General features: G+C 37.3%; 1 long non-coding RNA gene across 1 annotated transcript; it reads right to left on the bottom strand.

The window, feature by feature from the left end:
• Positions 1-10203: 10203 nt before the first annotated feature.
• Positions 10204-20320, bottom strand: LOC143647324 (uncharacterized). Its single transcript, XR_013157978.1, has 3 exons — positions 20208-20320; positions 12981-13156; positions 10204-10499 (listed from the first exon to the last, which is right to left on the bottom strand). It is a non-coding gene; the product is annotated as an uncharacterized LOC143647324 (long non-coding RNA).
• Between the last annotated feature and the right edge of the window lie 5015 nt (positions 20321-25335).

The raw sequence follows: 25335 nt of genomic DNA, 5'->3' as shown, positions 1-25335 counted from the left end.
GAAAACGCCAGGACCAGATGATTTCACTAGTGAATTTTACCAAACATTCCAAGAATTAACACCAATAATTCTCAAATTCTTCCAAAAAAATTGAAGAGGAGGAAATACTCTCTAACTCATTCTATGAGACCAACACCACCCACATACCAAAGTCAGACGAAGATACCACAAGAAAATTGCAGACCAATTTATTTTATGTATATAGATGCAAAAACTGTTAATAAAATACTCACCATCTGAATCCAACAGCATATTAAAAGATTTGTACACTGTACTGGTTTGAAAGGACATATGTGCCCTTGAAAAGCCATGTTTTAATCAAAATTCCATTTCATAAAGGCAGAATAATCCCTATTCAATACTGTGTGTAATTAGATCATCTCCCTGGAGATGTAGCCCAATAAGGAGTGGTTGTTAAGATGGATTAGGGGAGGTGTGTCTCCACTCATTTGGGTGGGTCTTGACTGGTTTACTGGAGTCCTAAAAGGAGGAAATATTTTGGAGAAAGCTAGAGATTCAGAGAGAGCAGAGAAGAACGACAGCCATGAGAAGCAGAGTCCACCAGCCAGCAACCTTTGGAGATGAAGAAGGAAAATGCCTCCTGGGGAGCTTCATGAAACAGGAAGCCAGGAGAAGAAGCTAGCAGATGATGCCGTGTTCACCATGTGCCCTTCCAGATGAGAGAGAAACTCTGACTGTGTTCACTATGTGTCCCTCTCAGTTCAGAGAGAAACCCTGAATTTCATCAGCCTTCTTGAGCCACGGTATCTTTCCCTGGATGTCTTTAATTGGACATTTCTATAGATTTGTTTTAATTGGGACATTTTCTCAACCTTAGAACTATAAACTAGCAACTTATTAAATTTCTCTCTTTAAAAGCCATTCTGTTTCTGGCATATTGCATTCTGGCAGCTACCAAACTAGAACATACACCAAGATCAAGTTAAATTTATCTCAGGTATACAAAGGTGGTTCAAATAAGAAAATCAGTTAATGCAATACACCACCTTAATAGAATGAAGAAAAAAGAAACCACATGATCATGTCATTGACCCAGAAAAGGCATTTGACAAAATCTAGCATACTTTCTTGATAAAAAACACTTAGAAAACTAGGAAACTTCCTAATATGGTAAAAGATATAATGAAGAGCCCACAGCTGGCATCCTACTTAATGGTGATTAATGGATGTATACGTTGAAAACTACAGAATAATGCTAAAAGGAAGCAAAGAAGCCCTAGATAAATGGATGGACATTCCAGGTTCATGGATTAGAAGGCAAAATATTGTCAAGATGAGAATTCAACTCTTCTCCTTTGATCTTTCTTCCAATCTTTAGAGGCATTTGGGCTATGCCCATTGTAACTTTTTAATGTTGGAAAGGGCTCTCAATAATGTGGGATGGGGGATGGAACTAGTTGATGTTCTGGAGAGGCTTGCCCCTCTGTGTTTCAGAACTTGTCTGGCCTAGGAACCAACTGGAGATTGTAGGTTTCTGGAAAGTAATAATTGTGCATGGAAACTTTGTAGAATCTCAGATAAAGCCCTGGGTTTTCTTTAGGATTGGAGGGAATGGTTTTGGTTAGGATTTGGCAAATCATGGTAAATAGCAATATCTAGCTGAAGCTTGTGTAAGTTGTCTCCAGAGTAGCCTCTAGACTTTATTTGAACTCTTTCTGCCACTAATACCTTATTTTTTATAATTCATTTCCCCTTTTTGGTAAGGAAGGCATTGTAGATCCCACAGTGCCAGGGTCAGTTTCAACCCTGGACTCATATGCCATGTTGCCAGAGAGACTTTCACTCCTGAGTGTTATATCTCATGGAGCAGGGAGAGGAATGATTTTACTTGCAGACTTGGGCTTAGAGAAGGAGAGGCCACATCTGAGCAACAAAAGAGGTCCTCTGGAAATAACTCTACGGCATAACTTCTTGATTCACGAGAGCTAGCCTCAAGATCAAAGGCTTGATGACTGCCAGGGGTGTAAATCTCCCCAGCAATGTGGGATATAGAACTCTCAGAATTTGCCAGGACCCAGCCTCATGGAATTGAGAAAGCCTTCTTGACCAAAGGGGGGAAGAGAGAAATGGTAAAAATAAATTAATAAATAAATAAATAAATAAATAAATAAATAAATAAATAACATTTCAGTGGCTGACAGATTTCAATCAGAGTCAAGAGGTTATCCTGGAGGTTATTCTTATGCATTATATAGATATCCCTTTTTAGCTTATGGTGTATTGGAGTGGAGTAGAGGGGAGTATCTGAAACTGTTGAATTGTGTTCCAGTAGACTTGATTCTTTTTTTTTATTATTTTAATATTTTTATTTAATATAGCAACATATAAATTCTTAAGATACAAACATTCCTTACATGGTATAGAGTCAATGGCTCACAATATCATCACATAGTTGTGTATTCATCGCCATGATCATTTTTTCCCCTTTTTTAATGATCATTCCATTCTATATATATAATCAGTAATTCACTATATCATCATATAGTTGTATATTCATCATCATGATCATTTCTTAGAATATTTGTATCAATTCAGAAAAAGAAATAAAAAGACAACAGAAAAAAAATTCATGCATACCATACCCCTTACCCGTCCCTTTCATTGATCACTAGCATTTCTATCTAAATTTATTTTATCATTTTCCCCCATTATTTATTTTTATTCCATATGTTTTACTCTCTGTTGATAAGGTAGATAAAAGGAGTGTCAGACATAAGGTTTTCACAATCACACAGTAACATTGTGAAAGCTGTATCATTATACAATCATCTTCAAGAAACATGGCTTCTTGATTCTTGAAGAAGACTATATAATGATACAGCTTTTACAATATAATCATGTGATTGTGAAAACCTTGTGTCTGATGCTCCTTTTATCTTTTATACTCTGGATAAAAGATGAGTAAAAAGAATAAGGATAAAAATAACAATGGGGAATGGATAAAGGGTAAATAACTGGATTGATTGAAATACTAGTGGTCAATGAGAGAGAGTGGTAAGGAGTATGGGATGTGTGAGTTTTTTCTTTTTACTTCTTTTTCTGGAGTTATGCAATAATCATGGTGATGAATACACAACTATGTGATGATATCATGAGCCATTGATTATACACTTTGGATGGACCATGTGTGTGAAGATATCCCAATAAAAATATTATTAAAAAAATAATGTTTGAGACAGCCTCAGTAGTTTTTCTCAGAGGTAAAGCTTAATATAACCAACCGATTTTTTGCAACAGTGCCAAATCCACTCAAGGGAAAGTATAGTCTCTTCAACAAATTGTACTTGGAAAACTGCATCGCCATATGCAAAATAATGAAAGTGGACTCCTACCTCATACCATATACAAGAGAAAAACTCAACATGGGACAAAAACCAAAATATAAGAATGAAAGCTATAAAACTCCTAGAAGAAAACCTAGGGAAGCATCTTAAGGACCTTATGTTAGGCAATGATTTCCTAGACTTTATAGACAAAGCATAAGCAAAACAGGAGAACTATAGATAAATAGGACCTCAACAAAATTTAAAATTTTGTGCAATGAAGGACTTTACCCTGAAAGTAAAACAGCAATCTATTCAATGAGAATAAATATTTTGAAATCATATGTGATGGTTAGCTTCTGGCTTCAGCTTGGCCAGGTGCCCAGTTGTCTGGTCAGCCAAGTACTGGTTTAACCGTTACTGCAAAGATATTTCATGGCTGATTGATAAAACAGAAGGATAGTTCATTAAATAATCAGTCTGTTGATTGCAGCCATGCCTGATTACACCTAAGATCAACTAAGGGCATTTTTCCTGCAAGCAAGACAGTCCAATTGGTTGGATTTGATCTGATTCGTTGAAGACTTTTAAGGAGAAGAGAGAATTTGCACTTTTTCTTCAGCCAGCAAGCCTGCCATTGGAGTTCATTGAGACCCTTCATTAGAGTTGCCAGCTTCACAGCCTACCCTACATATTTTGAACTCTTGCATTTCCACAGTTGGGTGAGAAACAGTTATAAATTTACAGATATTTCCTGTTGGTTCTGTTTTTCTAGAGAATCCTAACTAATACACCATGTTTCCAATAAAAGAGTTTAATATCCAGAATATATAAAGAAACCCTGCAACTCAACAATAAAAACACAAACAACCCAATTTGAAAATGGTCAAAAGACTTGAGTAGACATTTCTCCAAAGAAGATATTCAATTGGCCAAAAAGCACATCTGTTGAAAAGATGTTCAACATCATTAGTCCTTAGGGAAATGCAAATCAAAGCCACAATAAGATATTATTTCACACCCACTAGAATAGCTACTATTTAGAAAATGGGAAATTACAAATGTTAAGAGTGGATGTGGAGAAATATGGACATTCATTCATTGCTGTAGAAATGTGAAATTGTGTAGCCACTGTGCAAGACAGTCTGGAAGTTCCTTGGAAAGTTAGGTATAAAATTACAATGTTACCACATCTGGGTATATACCCAAAAGAATTGAAAGCAGGAACTTAAAGAGGTATTTTCACAATGATGTTTATAGCCACAGATGAAAGCAACTCAAAGTCCATTAACCAATGATTAGATTAATAAAATATGGTCTATACACACGCATTAGTCAGGTTCTCAAGAGAAACAGAATCAATAGGATATTTCTGTAAATATGAAATTTTATAAAATTTCTCACACAACTGTGGGAATGCACAAGTCTAAATTTCGTAGGGCAGGCGGCTAACTGCAACTCTATTGAAGGTAGTCGAACTCTAGGAGAGGCTGGCTGGTTGGAGAAAAAGTGAAATTTCTCTCTTCTCCCTTAAAAGTCTTCAAATGATTGGATTCTCTCATAGCAGAAGACACTCCCTTAGTTGATGTAATCAGCCATACATGCAATCAACTCACTGATGATTTAATAAGCAAGTCTTCTGGTTTATTAACCAGCCATGAAATGTCTTTGCAATTACAATTAGGCCAATGCTTGCTTGAGCAAGTGGGCACCATCCCCTGGCCAAATTAACACATGAACTTAACCATCACAACACACAATGGAATATTATTCTGTCATAAAAAGGAATGAAGTTCTTATATTTGCAACAACTTGGATGACCTTGAAGATATCATGTTGAGTGAAATGAGCTAGACACAAAAAGACAAATATTGTATGATCTTACTGACATGAAATATCTATAATAAGCAGCTCAGCAGGTCAGAATCTATACTATTCTGGAATGGGTAGGTGTTAGGGAATGTGGAGTTAATACTTAAATTGTACAGAGTTTCTATCTGGGTTGATAGAAAAGTTTTGGTAATGAATGTTCATGATGGTATCACAACATTGTGAATGCAATTACCAACTCTGAATGATATATTTGAATGTGGTTAAAAGGGGAAACTTTAGGTTGTATATATGTTACTAGAATAAAAATTTTAACAATAATCCATGGAACTTTGCACAACAATAATGATGAATCCTATGTTAAACCATGGACTATAGTTAGTAGTACAATTATAAAAATGTGCTTTCATCAATTATAATAAATGTACCACATCAACACAAAGTGTTACTAATAAGATGGTGTATGGGAATCTTGTATTCATGACTGATCTGTAAACCCACAAATTCTGTACTACAAAAAAAGGAGATTCAATGATTGACACCCTGCGGCTGATTTCACTTGATGGGAGTTAGAGCCAGGAAGGACCAAACTCGAGAGATTAAATCTCTTATCTTCTTGCAAGCGAGGAAAAGTTATCTTTGTTCAAGTTTTTGGGTCTGAGTGAGTGGGTGTTCCGGTTTTGAGGTATAGTCTCTGCACATAAGCGCCATGAATATAAAATAATGGCATTGCTTTAAATAAGTCACACAAAATGCTTCACAATCAAGCAGTTATTGTAGAGGAATTTCTGAAGATTGAGTAGCCTCTTAATTGCCTTGGAGCAAATTACTTGGAACCATTAATTCATTGTCCTTTCTCACTGTACATGTATAAATGAATGAGTCCAACAAATGAATATTTGTTGAGGCTTTCTATGTTTCCAGCTATATGAAAATATTAAGGTTTTTTTAAAAGGAACTGTTACGATATGTCTTTGGCAAGAGTACAGTTTAATCCAAATTTCAATAGTTAAAGAAAAAATTATGTTCAGCCTGTTCTATTTATTAATATTAAAAAACTAAAAATAATAGGTAAATTTACTGAGAACTCTTTATGTACCAGGCACCATGCTAAAAGCTCCTTTAGCCTTCACAACAACCCTGGAAGGTATTACCACCCTTCTTTTATAAATAAGGAAATGCCATTCAAAAGAGTCAACTTTTTCACAAGATCACACAGCTAATCCGAGTAGAGTCAGCATTTGAGTCCAGTTCTGTTTAACTCCAGAGTCTGAGCCCTTAAATGGTGTTGCATATTTTGTTTCTTACACTTTAGACAATTTTAGAAATTATGTCTAAAAAAGAACTGTATCCACATAGTTCTCAGTTGATCAGAGAAGTAAACCAACCATCCCTCCTTTGCAGTTTTTTTTTCCATTGATTGCTTTGTATCACTGGCCACTCAGCATATAGAGCATCTCCCTCATATATGCTGAGGATACTGATGCATATATTCGGTATATACACATTGGTATACATAATATAGTTAGGTATGCTGAGGATGAGGTGGCCAAATTTAGAAAAAAGAATGAAAAAGAAAAGCATAAGCAGCCCTGTTACATGTGAATTTCAGATAAAAAACAAATTTTTTTTTAGTATAAGCATGTTTACAAGTAAGTCTCATGCAATATTTGCATTTGATCTGGCAACCCTAACTGAAGATACCACTAAGTTCCTTGCCAAACTGATCAGTCATCCTACCATGTGCTTTAGTGATTAAAGATAACAGAAGTGTGGTAAATTAAAGATGGCCACAAATCCTTTGCTATTCCTTCTATTAAGATGATCAATTTATTCCCCTCCTTTTGAGTCCAGACTGTCCTTAGTGACTTGCTTAACAAAGAGATTGTGGAGAAAGTGCATTCTGGGACTTCCAGGTAGCCCCTAGAAAGCTTCTTTTCTAGGGGCTACCTGGATCTCTTTGAAAAGCCTCTTCTGAAGCCCTGCACTGCCATGTGAGAAGTTCTACTGCCCTGAGATCACCATGCTGGAGAAGTCAAGTGTAGGTGCCCTAGCTGACAATTCCAGCTGTGCTCAGACTTCCAGCCAAGATATTAGACATATAAGAAAACCATCCTGGCCCCTCCAGACCAGACTACACAACAGTTAAATACCACCTGAGTGACCCCAGTACATACTACACAGAGCAGAAGAAATAGCCCTCTCCAAATAGCTGAGCCATAAAATCACAGCATATAATAAATGGTGGTTGTTTTATAAGTCAGTAAATTTGGGGGTACTTTAATATACAACAACAGAGAACCAGAACAGAAGAAAACAAAAACTATCTTATTATTTAATATTCTAATAATCAGTCAAACAGAAAACTAGGAATAAGGGTACTTTCTCATATAGCAAATACCATCTCCTTTAAACCAATACCAAGATCATACTTAATGGTGAAGCCCCAGAGAAATATCCATTAACATTAAGTAAGAGACAAAAATGACTACTCTCAAAATCATCAGCTAAGTTTTCTGGAATTCTAGGTAAATTTCAATAAGTAGTAGCAACACTGAAGTCATTTATTCTTTAGGGGATCGGACACCTCTAGGGACCCACCCAATATCCTCTCAGCCCATATTTTTCTCCAGCCACAGCTCTGTGCTTCTACCACCTGCCTCTAGCTCTTCTGCCCTGGAACTTCTCTGACACTCTAGTGTGGGGTGTGTGCAGGAACCTGCCTGGCAACCATCCATGCACCCAGAGCAGGTTCCATGGGTGTGAGGTCTATGCAGTCACACAGCGCCCTGTGCTGGGAAGACCCATGTTTTGTTTTAGACTCTGCTATCGCTCTCTCGAAATCCTTAATAATTTTTGAATAAGGGCCTGTAATTTCATTTTGCATCAGACCCCCCATATTATGTACCTGTTCCTTCATGCGTCTATGAAAACACAAGGGTAATTACACCCCATGGAGTTGATGCCCAAAGCTGGGCCAGAATCTGGTAGATAGATAGTCCCTTCTTCTGCTGCTTAAATGGACAATCCTGAGACTCATTCCATATGGCTTTACAGAAAATACCTACCACTTCAAGCACTGGCCACTTGAGAACATGCATTTGTATTAGCTTTCCCTTCTTCACTGTTTCACTCCCCTCTCTGTCCCCCATTCCTTTTGCATGAAATCACTTCCCAAAATGCATACAAACTTTTGTGGCAGACTCCATTTTGTAGGGATGAGACCAGCTGAATAGAGATTGCTTTAGACTGTGCATCCGGGGCCATTTTCAACACTGACAGTATTAATGCAACAGAAATAGGAGATATAGCTATTTGGAAAAGATAAGCCTTTTCACCAGATAATCTCATTATATTATTAGGAAATGCAACTGACTCAACTGTAAACATTTAGAATTCCTACGAAAGTTCTTCAGAGTTGTCAAATACAACATATCCACAAATCTGTAACCGTCCCATATACCAGCCATTACAAATTAAGCAATATAGTGAGGGAAACAGTCACTTACAATACAAAAGTATTAACACTATAGAAACTACTGTAACCAGAAATGTGTATCCATATGTGAAAATAACTACAAAAATAGCAACAAGAATAAGCTTGCAAAACTTTAAAAATAAAATGTTAATAAATGAAGAGATAGTCCATTTCCTAAAACAGAATGTTTTCAAAATGTTATGCTTTCCCCAATTAATTTATAGATTTAGCGCAAATCTAATTTAATAGATTTTTGTGGGAACTTGACAACATATTAAAATAAACCAAAAGGATAAGCATTCAAGAATTTCTAAGATATTTCTAAGAAATTCTTGAAAGAGAAAGGCATTGGTTGTACTACTATCGAATATTAAAACATGTAAAGCTAGAATAATCAAAAGTGTGTTATTGATACAAAAATGGAATCTTTTGGAATCTCAATACAGACCTTAGCATTTATAAGAACTCAATATATGAAGGACACACTATATATTACAAATTAATATGGAAGGAGGATTAGCTTTCTAAGCACAAAAGCAATAGAAGAAAATGTCAAAAAAATCATATTTAATTTGACCACAGAGAAATTTAAGCATTTACATAGCAAAAATCATAAACAAAGATTAAAAGAAAATTACAAACTATGAAAAAGATTAGTAGCATAAACAGCGTATATAAGGTAAATACCTTTAATATATAAAGAACTCTAATATATCTATAAGAAAAAAGTACCACTCCCTATTGACAGTAGTCAGTGGATATAAATGGACAACTCATATACATCAAAAGAAAAAAAAATTGTCCAGAGAGCATAAGAAATGTTTAGCATCACTATTAATAGCATCACTATTAATAAAAAAATGCAATTTAATGCAACAATGAAATACAATCCTTCACCTATCAAATTGGGAGAGAATTTTATTAATGATAATAGGTGAGCATTTATTTTGTACATACCATGTGCTGGGTACTCTCAAGTATTTTTCTGTAAAATGCCATTTAAACTTCATAATACCCTTTGAGGTAGGCACTATTGGCCTGCCCATTTAATAGAAGAGAAGTCAAGGTACCGAACAGCTAAATGACATTTACCAGTCTACACAGCTAGGAAGTGGTAGAGTTCGGATTCAGTCCTACAACACCTTAATTTAGGAGCCAGAGCCCAATGTAAGACTCAATGCCAGGGAGCATGTAGCACAGAAGATACTCTCTTACACTGCTGATGGAGGAATAAATTGGTCAGCCTTTTTGAAAAGCAATTTCATTCATGCATTAAGAGTCTTAAAATGATTGTAACCCTTGATCTAATAACTGGAATTCTAAGAATCAATCCTAAGAATATTAGAGATAGAAATAGGCAACCATGTTAAGGATATTTATTATACAATTATTTATAAACTGAAAAATTTGATGCAAACATAAATGTTCAAGAACAGGAGAGCTCTTAAATAAATTATAGTACAACCAGAGAATAAAAATATGTATTATGCTAAATGAAAAAAAAAGGAGGCAAGATAGAAAACACTACATATATAGTCGTTTTGTTCTCAGTAGGCTAAATAAAGAACGAAAGAACAGAAAGCAAAACAAGATGGGCATATTAATTATTTTTGAGTGGTGGAACTACAGGTAGTTTATTTCCTAGTTACTCTTTTCCTCACCTTCTAAATGCTCTACAAAAAAAAATCTGCAAAAAAATCTTTTATAATCAAGAAAAAAACAAAAACACATTTTGTTTTAACAGAATTATTTTGAATGGCTTGTATTCTTGTAGGAAATAAAACAATACCCCCAATCTCATCTGTCCAAACCTAGGAGCAGAGGCAGAGGCCCTTGATGATTTCTGTCCAAGCCAGTGCAGCAGAGAGTAAAGGTCACACTGAAGGAGGAGTCACAGCTCTGCCCTCCTGGAAACAAAAGAGAGAGATGTTTGGGGAACACCTGGACTGAGCTAAGAGCATCTCCGAAGTTAGAGCCCTATTGGGACCTCATGAAATACCTATTTTCTTTATTAAAATAATTTCATTTCACTTTCAAATCCTTTCACCTTCAGCCAAAGGTCTTAATAAGATGTGCTCATACTCTCAGGTTCTTTTATTTTTACAGCATTCTGTAGCCAAATAACGAGCCCAGAAACAGGAAACATGGACATAGTTTATCAGCAGTATGACCCTGGGACAGGCAGTCACTTAATTTCTCTGAATCTCAATATTGTCATTTCTCAAATAGGAATAATAAAAATGCCAGATCAATCAACTTAAATATGTTAAAATGTGTGAAGTCATTTGAAAATGAGACTATTTTAGAAAAAAGGTCATTGTTATTAGCATCATAATTAACCCTTCTCCCAGACTAGAAAGGTTGTTGTCATTACTGGAATAAGTCATCTATATATAAGTGAAAGACCTATAGAACTATAGCTGTGCTGGACACTAACCCCATTTCTTTAGACTGCAGTCCTTTTCTGAAGCTCCAACTGCCTCCCTCTCCAGGCTTTCAAGGATGTGAGGAAATATGAACTCCATTACTTCCCCATCTCCAAAGCTGCTTCTTTAGTGTGACCAGAGTAGACTTTTAATGTAAGTAAACATTGCATTGGAAACTCATGCAGCTTTATTTGCCTTGTTAGTCATATATTTGCCTGATTGAGGTAAATAATAGCATGAATATCCAAAGCCTCACCCTCAAAATGTTGCTTTTATGCACATTTTTTGTTGTTGTTAGCAAGTTAGCAAGAGAAATGACTATATATGTTATTTAACCAAATGATTTTGTCCCTTCACATCCAATCAAGCAGACATGAGTTGCTCTAACCTGCAATGAGGCAATAAGTCTAGAAGCATTCTCTGAAGTTCTCCTTTCTAATGAATACAGTGGGCCTCTGTAAGTTAACCCACAATTGGAGAATCTTTATAACCTACCGAATGAAAGGGTATATTTTGGGCCTGAGATTTCAGAAAGACAAGATCTCATCAAGGTTCTCTGGAAGCTTGGGAAAGTTCCTAGAGCTCAGTATCTCCAACTGTAAAATGAAAGCTAGATGACCTCTAAGATAATTTCTGCTGAATAATCCATGACCGTAAATTTCAAGGTCCACTTAGCTCTCCACTTAAACTCCCACACTGACTCTCTCTCTGCTTAGATCAATTCCAAATGAAATTCAAAGTTTTTCCATCTCTTCTTGAGCACATTTGGGGAAGATACTGCCCTTGGGATTCAAGGGGTCCCTATGCTGAGTCTCTTGAGAGGAATCTCTAGTATTTCGCTGGTTGCCATTTCTCCTCATAGATCAAGGAATTTGCAAAGTTAAGGGAGTGTACCTTCTGACACCCTGCCTTGCACTCTCACCTCCAGAACATGCTCATGGTGCCCAGAATGTTCTGCCCAAACAGCCTGGGGCAGCTTCTAGGGCAACTGCCTGGGACTTCCCTGGAAGACTGCCAAGTGGCAGATTGTCACCCCTGACAGTGGTATGTGGGATAGAGCTTGGAAACAGGGCTGGATGCAGGATGCACCTGGGTAAGGGAAGAAGCCGGGGCCAGGGCCTAGAAGTCACGTGCTATACTTTGGCTCTTTCTATACCTCCAATTTCTGGCATGAAACTCTGAGAATCCTATATTTGAACCCGAAATTCCAGATTGTTACAAAGGCATAATTTGTCAAGATAGGAGGATAGAAACTAACAGTTTGTTAGCTTATGTATAACTTTAAAGTAATTAAAATATGGTAAGTGCCCTTAATTTATACTCGCTCCTGGAGCCTGAAAATGTTAGAAGGAGACCTTATAACAAATTGTTCCATTTCCCTCTGCACAAATTCTTCATCCCTGATGAATTGGTTACTGTTAACCAGGTAATGAGGCTAGAGAGAGTAATATCAGTCTGATTCTACCTCAGAGCAGGTTCATATCCTAGCACTGTATCCAGACTGCAAGCCTATGTCACAATTCCTGTATAATATTATATATCATATATTATAATACTATTAGCTAATATTTAGTCCAGGCTTTCTATGTACCAATTACTGTTCTAAGCCTTTTATGCATATTAACTCATTTGAGTTTCCATCAATTTGTGAAATAATATCATCACTACTTCCATTTTACTGATGAGGAAACTGAAACACAGAGAGGTTAGGTAGCATGTCCAAGATTATTCAGCTAATAAGTGGCAGAGCTGGGATTTGAATCAGATGGTTTGGTAGTTTAGCCCTAGAATCCTGCTCTTAATCATTATGCTATCACATCCTCTAGTAAGACCTAATCTTTATTGAGTCTTTATCCCATTAAACCCTAATAGCAACCCAACGAAGTCAATCTATTATTTCTCCACTTTACAGGTGAGAAATTGAAGTTTAGGAAGGTTAAATTATCTATCCAACACACTTACCGAGCTGCATTGGTAGATTTGAACACAGATAATCTGATTCCAAAGGACATTCTCTTAATTAGACCAATTGCTTGGTGGATGATTTTTCCTTGAAGGAGAGCACACAGCGGTTAGGAGAGCCTGGACATGTTGTTGGGTCAGATTGTGACAGTTACCACAGAGGAAATTCATCTAGGCTAAATGAAGAAATAAGCTGCATTGAGTAATATGGCAATTTGAGGAAGTAAAATGGATTAAAATTGCAGGTCATGTTTCACATTAGGAACTGTACTTGCATTTTTAGTTCCTGTGGCTCGATATGAAATCTCAGAGTGAATCATTACCATCACATTCTGACTTTAAGCATATCTTCAGCCCCAGTAAGAGTGATTTGGTCCTCAGGAATCTATGAGCTATTTGAAACAGGTGAGTTCTGAAGCAACCTAATCCCCTCGGATATGTTTCAGTCTAATCCAACATGATCCAAGATCCCTGCTAATATAATAGATTCTGTCATGAGAAAGAAGTATGATTCTATGAAAGTTTATCAACTGGAGACTTCTCCCAGGATATCACAGTTCTCCTGCATTAGAATGTCATTCAAATTCTCAATTTGATTGAAGGCTGGAAATATGATGAAATCCCAAATGTCTAAAAACATGCAAGTCATTGGACCTCCAAAGAATGTATATCTAAATGTACTACCAAAGCCAAAGGGATCACTGAAGAAGAAAATGATCAGAGAACTGACTTTTCACCGTCCCAACTCTGATGATGACAAACAGTCTGGCATGACTCCAAAATTCCAAAAGTAGCATTGAGACAGTAGAGGATGCAACAGATGCCCCAGAGATACCTCCAAGTCTTGGCTCAGGTGGCTTTGGAGTGTTTTCCAGTTCTCTGATCTGGTACAGTGCACCGTTTGATGATCCTCACTGCCTTTAAAAACTTGTTTGATTTATGGAGAAGAGCCTGCCTAGAATAGGTTAAAATATAAACTCAGAGTCCAGGAAAAAATAGCTTCAGCTCAAGGGAAGGAGATGGCTGCCCACACAGCGTGATTTCTTGGGAAGGATCATATATCTCAAAACAAAAAAAAAATTATACAAACCCTGCCCCCAGCCCCATCTCCTTCCTAGTCAATGTCTAACATTTCTGTTTTTATATCTCTAATTTTTAATTTTAAAAAAATTTTTTATTGACAAATCTCATACATACAGTCCCTACATGGTATACAAACAATGACTCACAACCCCATCACACATAATTGTGTATTCATCACCACGAGCATTTTTTAGAGAACTTGTATCACTCCAGAAAAAGAAATAGAAAGAAAAAAGAAAAAACTCATAAATCCCATACTCCTTACCCCTCCCTCTCATTGACTACTAGAATTTTCATCTACCCAATTTATTTTACCTCTTATTCCCTGTTCTAGCTTGCTAGCTGCTGGAATGCAATATACCAGAAAAGGAAGGCTTTTAAAAAGGGGAATTTAATAAGTTGCAAGTTAACAGTTTTTAGACTGTGGAAATGTCCCAATTGAAGCAAGTCTATAGAAATGTCTAATCTAAGATATCCAGGGAATGATAGCTTGATTAAAGAAGGCCAATGAAGTTCAGGGTTTGTCTCTCAAGTGGAAAGGTTCATGGTGAATACAGTCAGAGTTTCTCTCTCAGCTGGAAGAGTACATGGCCAACATGGCATCATCTGCTAGCTTCCTCTCCAGCTCCCCAGCAGGCATTTTCCTTCTTCATCTCCAAAAGTCACTGGCTGGTAAACTCTCTGCTTCATGGTTCTGTGGCATTCTCTGCTGTGGCTCTCTCATGGTTCTTTCATTCTTCTCTGCTCTCTCCAAATTTCCAACTTTCTCCAAAATGTTTCCTCTTTTATAGGATTCCAGTAAACTAATCTGGGTGGAGATGTCTCTATCTAATCAAGTTTAATACCCACAATTCATTGAGTCACATCTCCTTGGAGATAACATAATCAAGTTTCCAACCTATAGGGATTAGAAAAAAACATGGCTCCCACAAAATGGGATTAGGATAAAATATGTCTTTTCTAGGATACAAAAACCTTTTCAAACCAGAATATCCCCCTATTATTTATTTATGTTTTATCCATACTTTTTTTTAATTATCTTTCCATATCCTGGATAAAAGAGTATCAGACTCAAGGTTTCACAATGACATAGTTACATTGTAAAAGTTATATCTTTATACAATCATCTTCAAGAATCAAGTCTACTGGGATACAGTTCAATAGTTTCAGGTACTTCCCTCCAGCTACTCCAATGCACTATAAACCTAAAAGAGATATTTATATAATGCATAAGGATAACCTCCTGACTCTGTTTGAAAGCTCTCAGCCACTGAAACTGTATTTTGTCTCATTCCTCTCTTCCCCCTTTTGGTCAAGATGGCTTTCTCCATCCCATGATGCTGGGTCCTGGCTCATCCTGAGAGTTCTGTCCCATATTGCCAGGGAGATTTATACCCCTGGGAATCATGACCCACTTGGGGGTGGGGGGAGGGCATGAGTTCACCAGCCGAGTTGGTTTAGAGAGAGAGGCCACATCTGAGCAACAAAAAAGATTCTCTGGGATGACTTTTAGGCAAAATTATAAGTAAGTTCATAGGGGCATAATTATAAGAATAAGTTCATAGGGGCAAACCCCAAGATTGAGGGCTCAGCCTATTGATTTGGTTGTCCCACGGCTTGCGAGAATACCAGGAATTCTCTAAGTGGGAAAGTTTAATATTTCCTCCTTTCTCCCTAGTCCCCTAAGAGGACTTTGCAACTACTTTTTTATTCACTGCCAAAATTATTCTGGGATATATCAGGGCATCACACTAACCTGGACAAACCAACAAAATATCATGCCCTGTTCAAGATTCCATGTACTTATGGTGTTCAACTAAACTGACCTTAATTAATTCATCTAATTTAATACAAATTAAATTAGGTAATGTGCTACCCAAAATATAAATTTTGCACCAAATAAACATGTCTCCCTTTGGTCTCATGAGAAGGTGAAGTTTTAAAATACGTACCATATCACCTTTTGCACTGTATTCTAATCTACCCCAGTACTACCCAGATCTGGTTCATTCATATCTCTAGTTGAAGTCTGACCCCTTTCTCAACTTTTTAAACAGTTTACCGAGGTGATTTTAAAGTGAAGTGGGAATTGAGAACTTTTGCAAGTATATATGATCCTCTTGGGGGATGGGGAGATTCATATTTTCCTACCCCTTCCCATCTATTTTTATTACAGTTCCCTGGAGTGATACTTCTGCCTGTTTTGTAACATGGTTGTAAACCACATATACGATCCAGCTAAGAAGTCAAGAAGTTGTAAAGTTAAGGCCCAGAGATATGTAGAATTCCTTGGTGATTATTATTTTCCTATCACTGCATAGCAGCAGGTTAGATAGTAAGTTGGGAGCAGCAGAAAGTAAGATAAAAGAGCTGGAATGAAAATGGTTGACACATCCTTTTGGCCTTTTCTCCCACCCCAACTCTCACTCCTACACACTCCTGAATTTGCTAATACCTGGTCCTACCTGGGCCAGAGGGAAGGCTGAGCCCACTGGCTAAGACAGAAGAGCAGTAGCACTGTGAGAACTTTTTAAACCTGAGGCCATTTGACACTGATCTCAAGGATGTGTTTCCCAAGAAGAGGTGTTTTGGGAGGGGATGTCTGGGTGAGTGTTACAGTGAAGACCCCAGGGTTCTCTAGAGACCTGGAGTCAAAGACTTTGAACTTTTACATTAATTGGCTCAAGATCAAATATTGCTAGACAATGACCAAAAAACTCAAGGTCTCACTTCCAAATATTAGCACCCCCTAAGTGACTAAGGGTAATTTTCTCTACATATACAATGAAGAAAACATGTTAATCTATCTATCAGAGATTTTGTGAGGCTACACACATGTTCTCATATAATCATGAAGCAAAATAACAAACACTTCATACTAAAGCTCTATTCTTTGAGTTAGAAAATGCTGCCTTTTTTTAACTTCATAACATTTCTAGGCCTGTTATTCCCTCTTTAGAAACTCCCAGGAAGTCTATAGCTCATAATTCTGTAACTATAAATTTAATATATATATTTCAGCTTTCTACATAACAGGCAGTCCATAAATAATTGTTGATTAGATGATGGGTGATTAATCAGTTGATTAAATGAAGGCATTTTCAAAATCAGATACCCCACAAATAAACAGTCACAAGCTGTTGTTCTAAATAAATAACTCAGTGACTATTTCCTAAACTGAGTTAATAACCATAGCCTGCAACAGCCCTGCATTAGGGATATTAAAAATGTGAAACACATAATAAATTTTTAAATAAATCAATTTGATCATGACTGGGTTTGAGGCAGCAGAAGTAGAAAAGTGACAATCATATTAGTGAGACTGGCACTGCTTGCTATGCTGTGACCAGAAGAATATAGTTTCCAATCCCCTTCCCTAATGTAGTTTTTCTTGTTTTCAAAGCATGTAGCACCTTCAAATATAGTACATAATTTACTTCTATACTATGCTTATTATTTGTTTTCAGTCTCCCCCATTTAGGATATAACTATTACAAGGACAAGGATTTTATCTATTTCGTTCCATGACACACCCAGCTTTTAAATGTCTGGCACATAGTAAGCACTTGATAAATATTTGTTGAAATAATAAATAACAAGATTAACGAATGGCTTTATACGTATTCAGGATTCACAACCCACACTAGAGACTGACCGAGTCAGATGAGGTTTAAGAGATCATCTAGTTCAGTGGTCCCAAAAAGTTGTCTAGCCATCAATTCTTAGAGAAAATGTGCATGTAAATTTACCAATTGTCATTCTAAGATCTATTGTTCTTCCTTTTTTGCTGTTAAAATGTTCTTTCATTTTGTGATATCATGATGATAGGAGATGGAATTAGGTGGGGTGTGTGTGTGTGTGTGTGTGTGTGTGTCCCTTATTTTAGGAGGGATAATAGCTAAGAGCTCTAGTGTGTATGCATTTAACATTCTGATATAGCAAAATTAAAAGGTAATAATTCTAATGTTACGTGCACAGTGCCCAACCATGATTTTTTTATTTTTGGCATTTTAATTGTGTACCCAGTGAAATCCCGGACACAAGGTCTCATTAGCCTTACGGGGAAGGAAACTGAGGCCTGGAAAGAAGTGACGGACTCAGTGGCCATCTTAGCTAACCACTCATAAAGTTGCAATTTAAATTCAGCTCTTCTAACACTAATGAAGTTCTTTGCGGTGCATCAACCGTAGCACTAAGCCAACTCCTGAATGCAGAATTCATTTTACCACTAAGCTGACTGGGTCTTAGAGTTATATGTGCATGGTAAAATATGAGTTTTCTTTAAACTTTCACTTTTTATTCATAAGCTTTCAACAATTTGGTAATCTAAGAGCCTCCCCGCCTATGGGCCTCAAGAAGAAGGTCATAGAAAAAATATGCAGATTTTAGGTGACTACAAATTTAATCTACGTATAATGTATTTTCTGAAAAGGCAAAACCAACATTATGTTATGTATAGCCTACACAAGATACAGACTGTAGCTCTTAGAAAGCAATGCCACAATGTACTCTGCATCAGTCAGAATGCAGTTGGAACATTATGTTCAATTCCAGACACCATCATTTGGTGAGACAGACACAAGCTAGAGTGATCTCAAAATGGGCAACCACTACAGAATAATCTGGAGTTGGATCAGATCAAGAACAATGGGCAAACTGAATTTTCATTTCAAAGAAGTGAAAGTGTTAGGATGGGCATGGTAGCTGACAGCTCTAGTCTAGAAAAAGCAGTATAAGTATTCTATAGTTATCTAAAGTAAATATTTTGGGAGACTCATAGTAAGAAAATTCTAACTAAAACTGCTCAGCAATAAAATAACTTGCCCACCTCCAAAGATTGTGGTCTTTCTATCACTGATTCTTTTACAATATCCTATTGAGATAATTTAGCTCCTTCACCTCTCAAGGAAGTTGTGATTCCTACAAAGAATGGAAATTTAGGACAGAGTATGCTAGGATCTCTCCAACTCAAAAACTCTACCATATTTGAATGTTTTAACGTCACTGTTCTGCTAGATTGGCCTCAAATTGTCCTTATCCTTAAGGATTGAAACCATATGTGGTTAATCTGGTTTAAGAAGAAAAGTCTAGTAAAAGGCTTAAAACAATAAAGTTCAAACAATTTTTGATTAACTAAAATTTCATCATTCCTGATTTTGTAAAGAACAATGCGATATCTATGTAGTCATCTGGATTTTTGCTTGGCTTTATAATTTCGGGAGGGGTTAAAGAAGTAGTTTAAATAAATTCCTAAATTGAATCCAAAGCATTACTTGTTTCAGTTTCTTAAGAAAGACTCTCAAAGAGATTAATGCTGATTACATGAATAAGATTGGACATGCCTAATAATGTAAGATCATTTCAAACCTTGTTTTGGTAAGTTTTAAGTAGAGAAGGCCAAGAAAAAGAAACTAGATTAAGAAAGAAAAACAGGAATATTCTTTTACTACTTTTCTTCCAGAAATTACATGGCCTTCCTTGTGTTATGACTGCCAGATGTAGCTAATTTTCAATAAAGCTTTTTATTCTGGATGAACCAGAAATACTTGGCAGCCAACACTAGTTATTAATTCTGAACTCTGTTTCACTGTGAGCCACATTATGGCCAAAGTTTAAAAAATATTTTTTAGCTTAATACAAAATATGCTTCATATTTTCATGAAAATTATAAGTCAGTAAACATAAGCCATAAAACGAGGGAGTTAAAATTGATGCCTTACTGTTTAGTGAAATAATTACAGTTAAAGAAGTTAAGCAAAAAAGGATCAAAAGCTATGTTTAAGATGAATAGAGAATATTTTCCATATAAAATAAGAGCAATGCCACACATCAATTAGGGTTCAACAATGTAAATTTTGGTTGATAGTGATAGCTTTTTTCTCGCTATTAGATTCTTGGACACAGACCAAAGAAGATATCTCTCAATTGGAATCATTCATTTTATTGATGAATCCTGGTTCACTAGTCTGTGTTCAGTTGTAGAAAAGGGTCCTTGACTTGACCTCGGAACACCCTATAGTAAGGTGACTAATTTAAATATGTAAAGGTCTGGTACACTTCTGAGAGTGATGGGAGATATAATTATACTGGCAGAGGCATAAACAGGAACTATTCCAGGCAAGCCAGGATATTTGGTCATCATACCTGTAGGAGACAGTTGATGCCCCAACATCCATTTCACTCCAAATGATTAGGCTAAGACAGTGGTGCATGAAGTGTAGTCCCAGACCAGCAGCACCCTACATCACAATGAGAACTCTGACCCCAGACCTACCTAATCAGAAACTCTGGGGGTGTGATAGGATAGCAATATGTGTCTTCACAAGTCCTCCAGGTAATTCTGATATGTGCTAAAGTTTGGTATAAAACAATCATAGTATTCCATTTCCTTTATCAATGACTGGTTTAGGAATGATAGTCCTAAACAGCCAGTTTGAGCCACTGAAATGTGAAGACAAGCTAGTTTGAGATTTCTGGGAAAGATAAAACAACCCCCTTCTTGTTGGATCTGAACAAGGGAGCATGTTGCCTGAGGTTGAAGCTGACTTTGGACTGCAGAGCAGACACATGGAAAGAGCCTTGGTCTCTAACGTCATGGTCAGGTTCATGTGTCAACTTGGCCAGTCGGTGGTACCTGTTTGGTTGGGCCTGTCTTTTGCTATGGTGACATTTCATAGAATTAAATCATGAGCACGTCGGCTACATCCACAACTGATTCCATTTGGAATCAGCCAAGGGGAGTGTCTTCTTCAATGAGTGATGCTTAATCTAATCACTGGACGCCTTTTAAGGAGGATTCAGAAGAAACATGCTCTCTTAGTGTTTCAGCCAGTGAGGCTTTCCTGTGGAGTTTGTCTGGACCTTCCATCGGAATCGTCAGCTTCACAGACTGCCCTACGGATTTTGGACTCTACGTTTCCATGCTTATGTGAGACACTTTTATAAGCTTTATATTTATAAATATTTCCTGTTGATTCTGTTACTCTAGAGAACCCTAGCTAATACTATCTAATGAAATGTTTTGCTGCTGAATCATGCAACACAGAAGGCTATCCTACCTCTGGACTATGTGAAAGAATAACATTATATAAGCCATTTCTGTTTCAAGTAACTGATTCATCCTAGCACACCAGTGCCCATTCCTGCTTTTGAATGCATGTTTGCCCTGTTCCCCTTCCCCACAATGTCATCCTATCTCACATCTCCGCTTCTATCCCCATCCCTTTTCACTGAGTCAAATCCCATTCATATTTCAAAGTCCAACTCACTCACTCCTTATTAAAGATGACTCTGACTACTTCACCCCAAAGTGTCTCTCTCTCTCTTCAGAATTCAGTTTCACTTATGGTCTGAGCCACCAATCATTTTCATCATATACTGCCTTCTACTACTTTCTCTCATGTCTAAGTGCCTTATCATGTGTAAATACTCAGCATGTAGCATTGAATGTAGTGTGCTACGGATGCTCAGTAAATATTTGCTGTCAGTGGTGATTACTGATCAGTAGAGATGAGGGCTGGAATGAGAGATGAGAGATGAAGTTTGGAATCAGTTACTCCCATTGTTAGCAACTTTTTCCCATTTCCAGATCACACAGGGGTTCCTCAGCTGAGCCGCCACACCAAACCCTGTCTTAATTACAACACTAATCCTACTATGGCTAACTAGACTTGGTCAACTTTATGACGTCTATTAAACAGAATCTCCAGGTGCAAAAGGCTTCTGGTCCCCTTTTCTTTCCCTGAGCAAAGAAATAAAGATTAGGAGAAAAATCATTGACCATCTCCAGAGAACAGGATGTTACTGCACTGACGGAGGTCCATGTGGTGAATAGAAAATGCAATTGCCAGACCACCATCAGCACCCACTCCCCTTTTCTGCATTTGCTCTCCACTTAAACTGGATACCACCTATGGGTTGTATTTGGTGGCAAGAAGCTGAGAATGTGAGCATATATGTGAGCCAGAAGTTTGCTTTGGATTCTCAGAATGTAGTACAGCTTAATGTTTGGAGATGTGGGTTTTAGAATGAGACCACCTAGTTTGAATCTTGGCTACACTGTTTACTTAGCTACGTAATATTGGACATATTATTTGATCTCTATGACCCTCAGTTTCCTCATCTGTAAAAAGGATAATAATCATACTCACCTCATTTGCTGACAAGAGAAATAAAAGAGATATTACATATATAACACTTAGCCAGACACTTTAGTACTGATTAAATAATAACTACTGTCTCTAGGGAGACCCAACCTCTCTGTTGCTCAGTGCAGGCTTTTCTCCTCTCTGTAGTTGTAGGAGATGAAAGGCTTTAAGTAGTGGGAAGTGAAGGACCTTAAACTTCCTTGCTCATAGGCCTGGCAGTGAATGAATAGTGGGAAGAGGAAACGGAGGTCGTGAGTGCAGCTAAAGAGACCAACTTTTGCCCTGGCTTTCCGCCTGCCCAGCAGCTGTGATTTTTTTTTAGCATCTGAATATAAAAACGGCCAATATCCTCCTTAGCACAACACTCCCTCACATCCACTCCCGCCCCCCACCACCCCTCCCACCGTATCAGTCACATGCAGAGTTAGGAAGTTCTGCGGTTGATATTAACTCTTTACATTTGCCCGGCACTTCACATTTTAGAAAGCCCTTTCCCATCCCTTCTCTTACTTGACCCTCATACCATCCTGGTGCAGTAACCAGGGCCAGCTTTTGTTAGCGTCATTTTACTGATGAGGAAAGTGAAATCCAGAGTGAATATGTGATTTGCCAAAGGAGCGGCATCATCAGGAAGTCACGGAGCCTGGATTCAAAACAGAAATGTTCTGACTACAGCTTAGTCATCTGCCCACTCCCATCAGGACCCATGTGCCTTGCACATGGAATGAGGTTTCCCAGAGACAAGCATAATGCATATTCTCTATACATAAATTTATCAGCCAAACTGTGGAATAGTGAAAAACTTCTCATCTTCTCCATGATCTTTTGCTTTATGTTCAAGCATGTATGTACTTCCCAAGAAAAAGAGGTGAAAGGGCTGCTTTGCATTTAGTCATCCGAAAAGTATTTCTTGTCATGCCTTAACTCTAAGCAATAACTAAATCCTATTTAACTCAATGTTTGCTCAAATCCCTATCTCTTGAGTACATTCAAACCAAAGTTTCCATATTTGATAATACATAGTGATTCTTTTCTTCACCTTCATAGCCATGGAAAGAATCTGAACTGTTTATGAAAATTGTAAGATGAAATGCTGAGATTAGGAGAACTGAGGTCAAAACTGAGTATGAATTATCACAGTAAAAGGGAAAGATTCTAAGTTCTGGCTTGATGCAGATAATCTCTTTATTGTTTTCTTTTTTTAATTTTTAAATTTTTTTTAAAATGCCAAAAAAACACCAAACAAATGCAAACATTCTAACTTTTGATCATTCCGTTCTACATGTATAATCAGTAATTCACAATATCATCACATAGTTGCATATTCATCATCATGATGATGCAAATCATTTTTTATTAATTAAAAAAATTAACAAATAAAACATTTAGAAATCATTCCATTCTACATATATAATCAGTAATTCTTAATATCATCACATAGTTGCATATTCATCATTTCTTAGTACATTTGCATCAATTTAGAAAAAGAAATAAAAAGACAATGGAAAAAGAAATAAAATGATAATAGAGAAAAAAAAACTATATGTACCATATCCCTTACCCCTCACTTTCATTTATCACTATTTCAAACCGAATTTATTTTAACATTTGTTCCCCCTATTATTTATTTTTATTCCATATGTTCTACTCTTCTGTTGATATAGTAGCTAAAAGGAGCATCAGACATAAGGTTTTCACATTCACAGAGTCTCATTGTGAAAGCTATATCATTGTTCAATCATCATCAAGAAACATGGCTACTGGAACACAGCACTACATTTTCAGGCAATTCCCTCCAGCCTCTCCACTACATCTTGAACAACAAGGTGATATCTACTTAACGCATAAGAATAACCTCCAGGATAAGCTCTCGACTCTGTTTGGAATCTCTCAGCCATTGACACTTTGTCTCATTTTACTCTTCCCCCTTTTGGTCGAGAAGGTTCTCTCAGTCTCTTGATGTTAATTCTCAGCTCATTCTAGGGTTTTTCTCAGTCCTTTGATGCTGAGTCTCAGCTCATTCCAAGATCTTTGTCCCACGTTGCCAGGAAGATCCACACCCCTGGGAGTCATGTCCCACGCAGAGATGGGGAGGGTGGTGAGACTGCTCATCATATTGGCTGGAGAGAGAGAGGCCACATCTGAGCAACAAAAGAAGCTCTCTTGGGGGTGACTCTTAGGCCTAAATTTTAAGTAGACTTGACCTATCTTTTGTGGGGTTAAGTTTCATGTGAACAAACCCCAAGACTGGGGGCTCAGCCTATAGCTTTGGTTGTCCACACTGCTTGTGAGAATATCAAGAATTCAACTTGGGGAAGTTGAATTTCTCCCCACTCTCACCATTCCCCGAAGGGGGCTTGATGCAAATAATCTTAACAGTGTGATTTGTATTGGGCAACAGGCACTGGTAGAGGGCTTTTAATCCTTGTGCAGAAGTTTTGTTTTCAAATTGGCCAGGAACTAAAGATATGGCCATCAATGAAACACTCAGTCTCTAAGTCACTGACAGGTATAAGCAGTGAAAAGAGTCTGGGTTTCAGTGTTGTGCAGACCTGGCTTAGAATCCTGGCTCTGATATTCACTAGCTCGTTGACCTTGAACATGTTCCTTAGCTTCACTGGGTTTTAATTTCATCATCTGAAAATGGGAGAGTAGAACCAGCTTTGCTTCAAGTCACTCAGCCCTGTGTCACATTTACTTGGGACAGTGGAAAAAACCTAGACTGTGGATTGTCATTCCAATTCTGCCATCAGCTAATTGCTTATACCAGGGACTAATTGATGCCAAGGCAAGTCCCAATTCCTCATCTGTAAAATAGGAAGTTTGAACATATAGTCTTATTTTAAGCATCTCTACCAATTCTCAAAAGCTATGATTTTAGAATCTGGAAAGAATCCTAACTTGACTATTTGCTAAATGGGGGGCATGGAGTAGAAAGGTGGAAAAATCTATGCCATCCTTATTAAGGGCCCCAACTAATAAAAATGGTGTGTGTGTGTGTGTGTGTGTGTGTGTGTGTGTGTGTGTGTGTAGAAAAGGATCTGATGTTTATGTTTTCATTGTTATTCTGTGACCCCTTATCCTTGAATCCCTAACTAGGCTATCACAGTTTACTAGTCAATCCG

The sequence above is a fragment of the Tamandua tetradactyla genome, chromosome 9 (genome assembly GCF_023851605.1).
Source record: "Tamandua tetradactyla isolate mTamTet1 chromosome 9, mTamTet1.pri, whole genome shotgun sequence".
NCBI classification, from domain to species: domain Eukaryota; kingdom Metazoa; phylum Chordata; class Mammalia; order Pilosa; family Myrmecophagidae; genus Tamandua; species Tamandua tetradactyla.
This window is presented reverse-complemented; position numbering and strand designations above follow the sequence as displayed.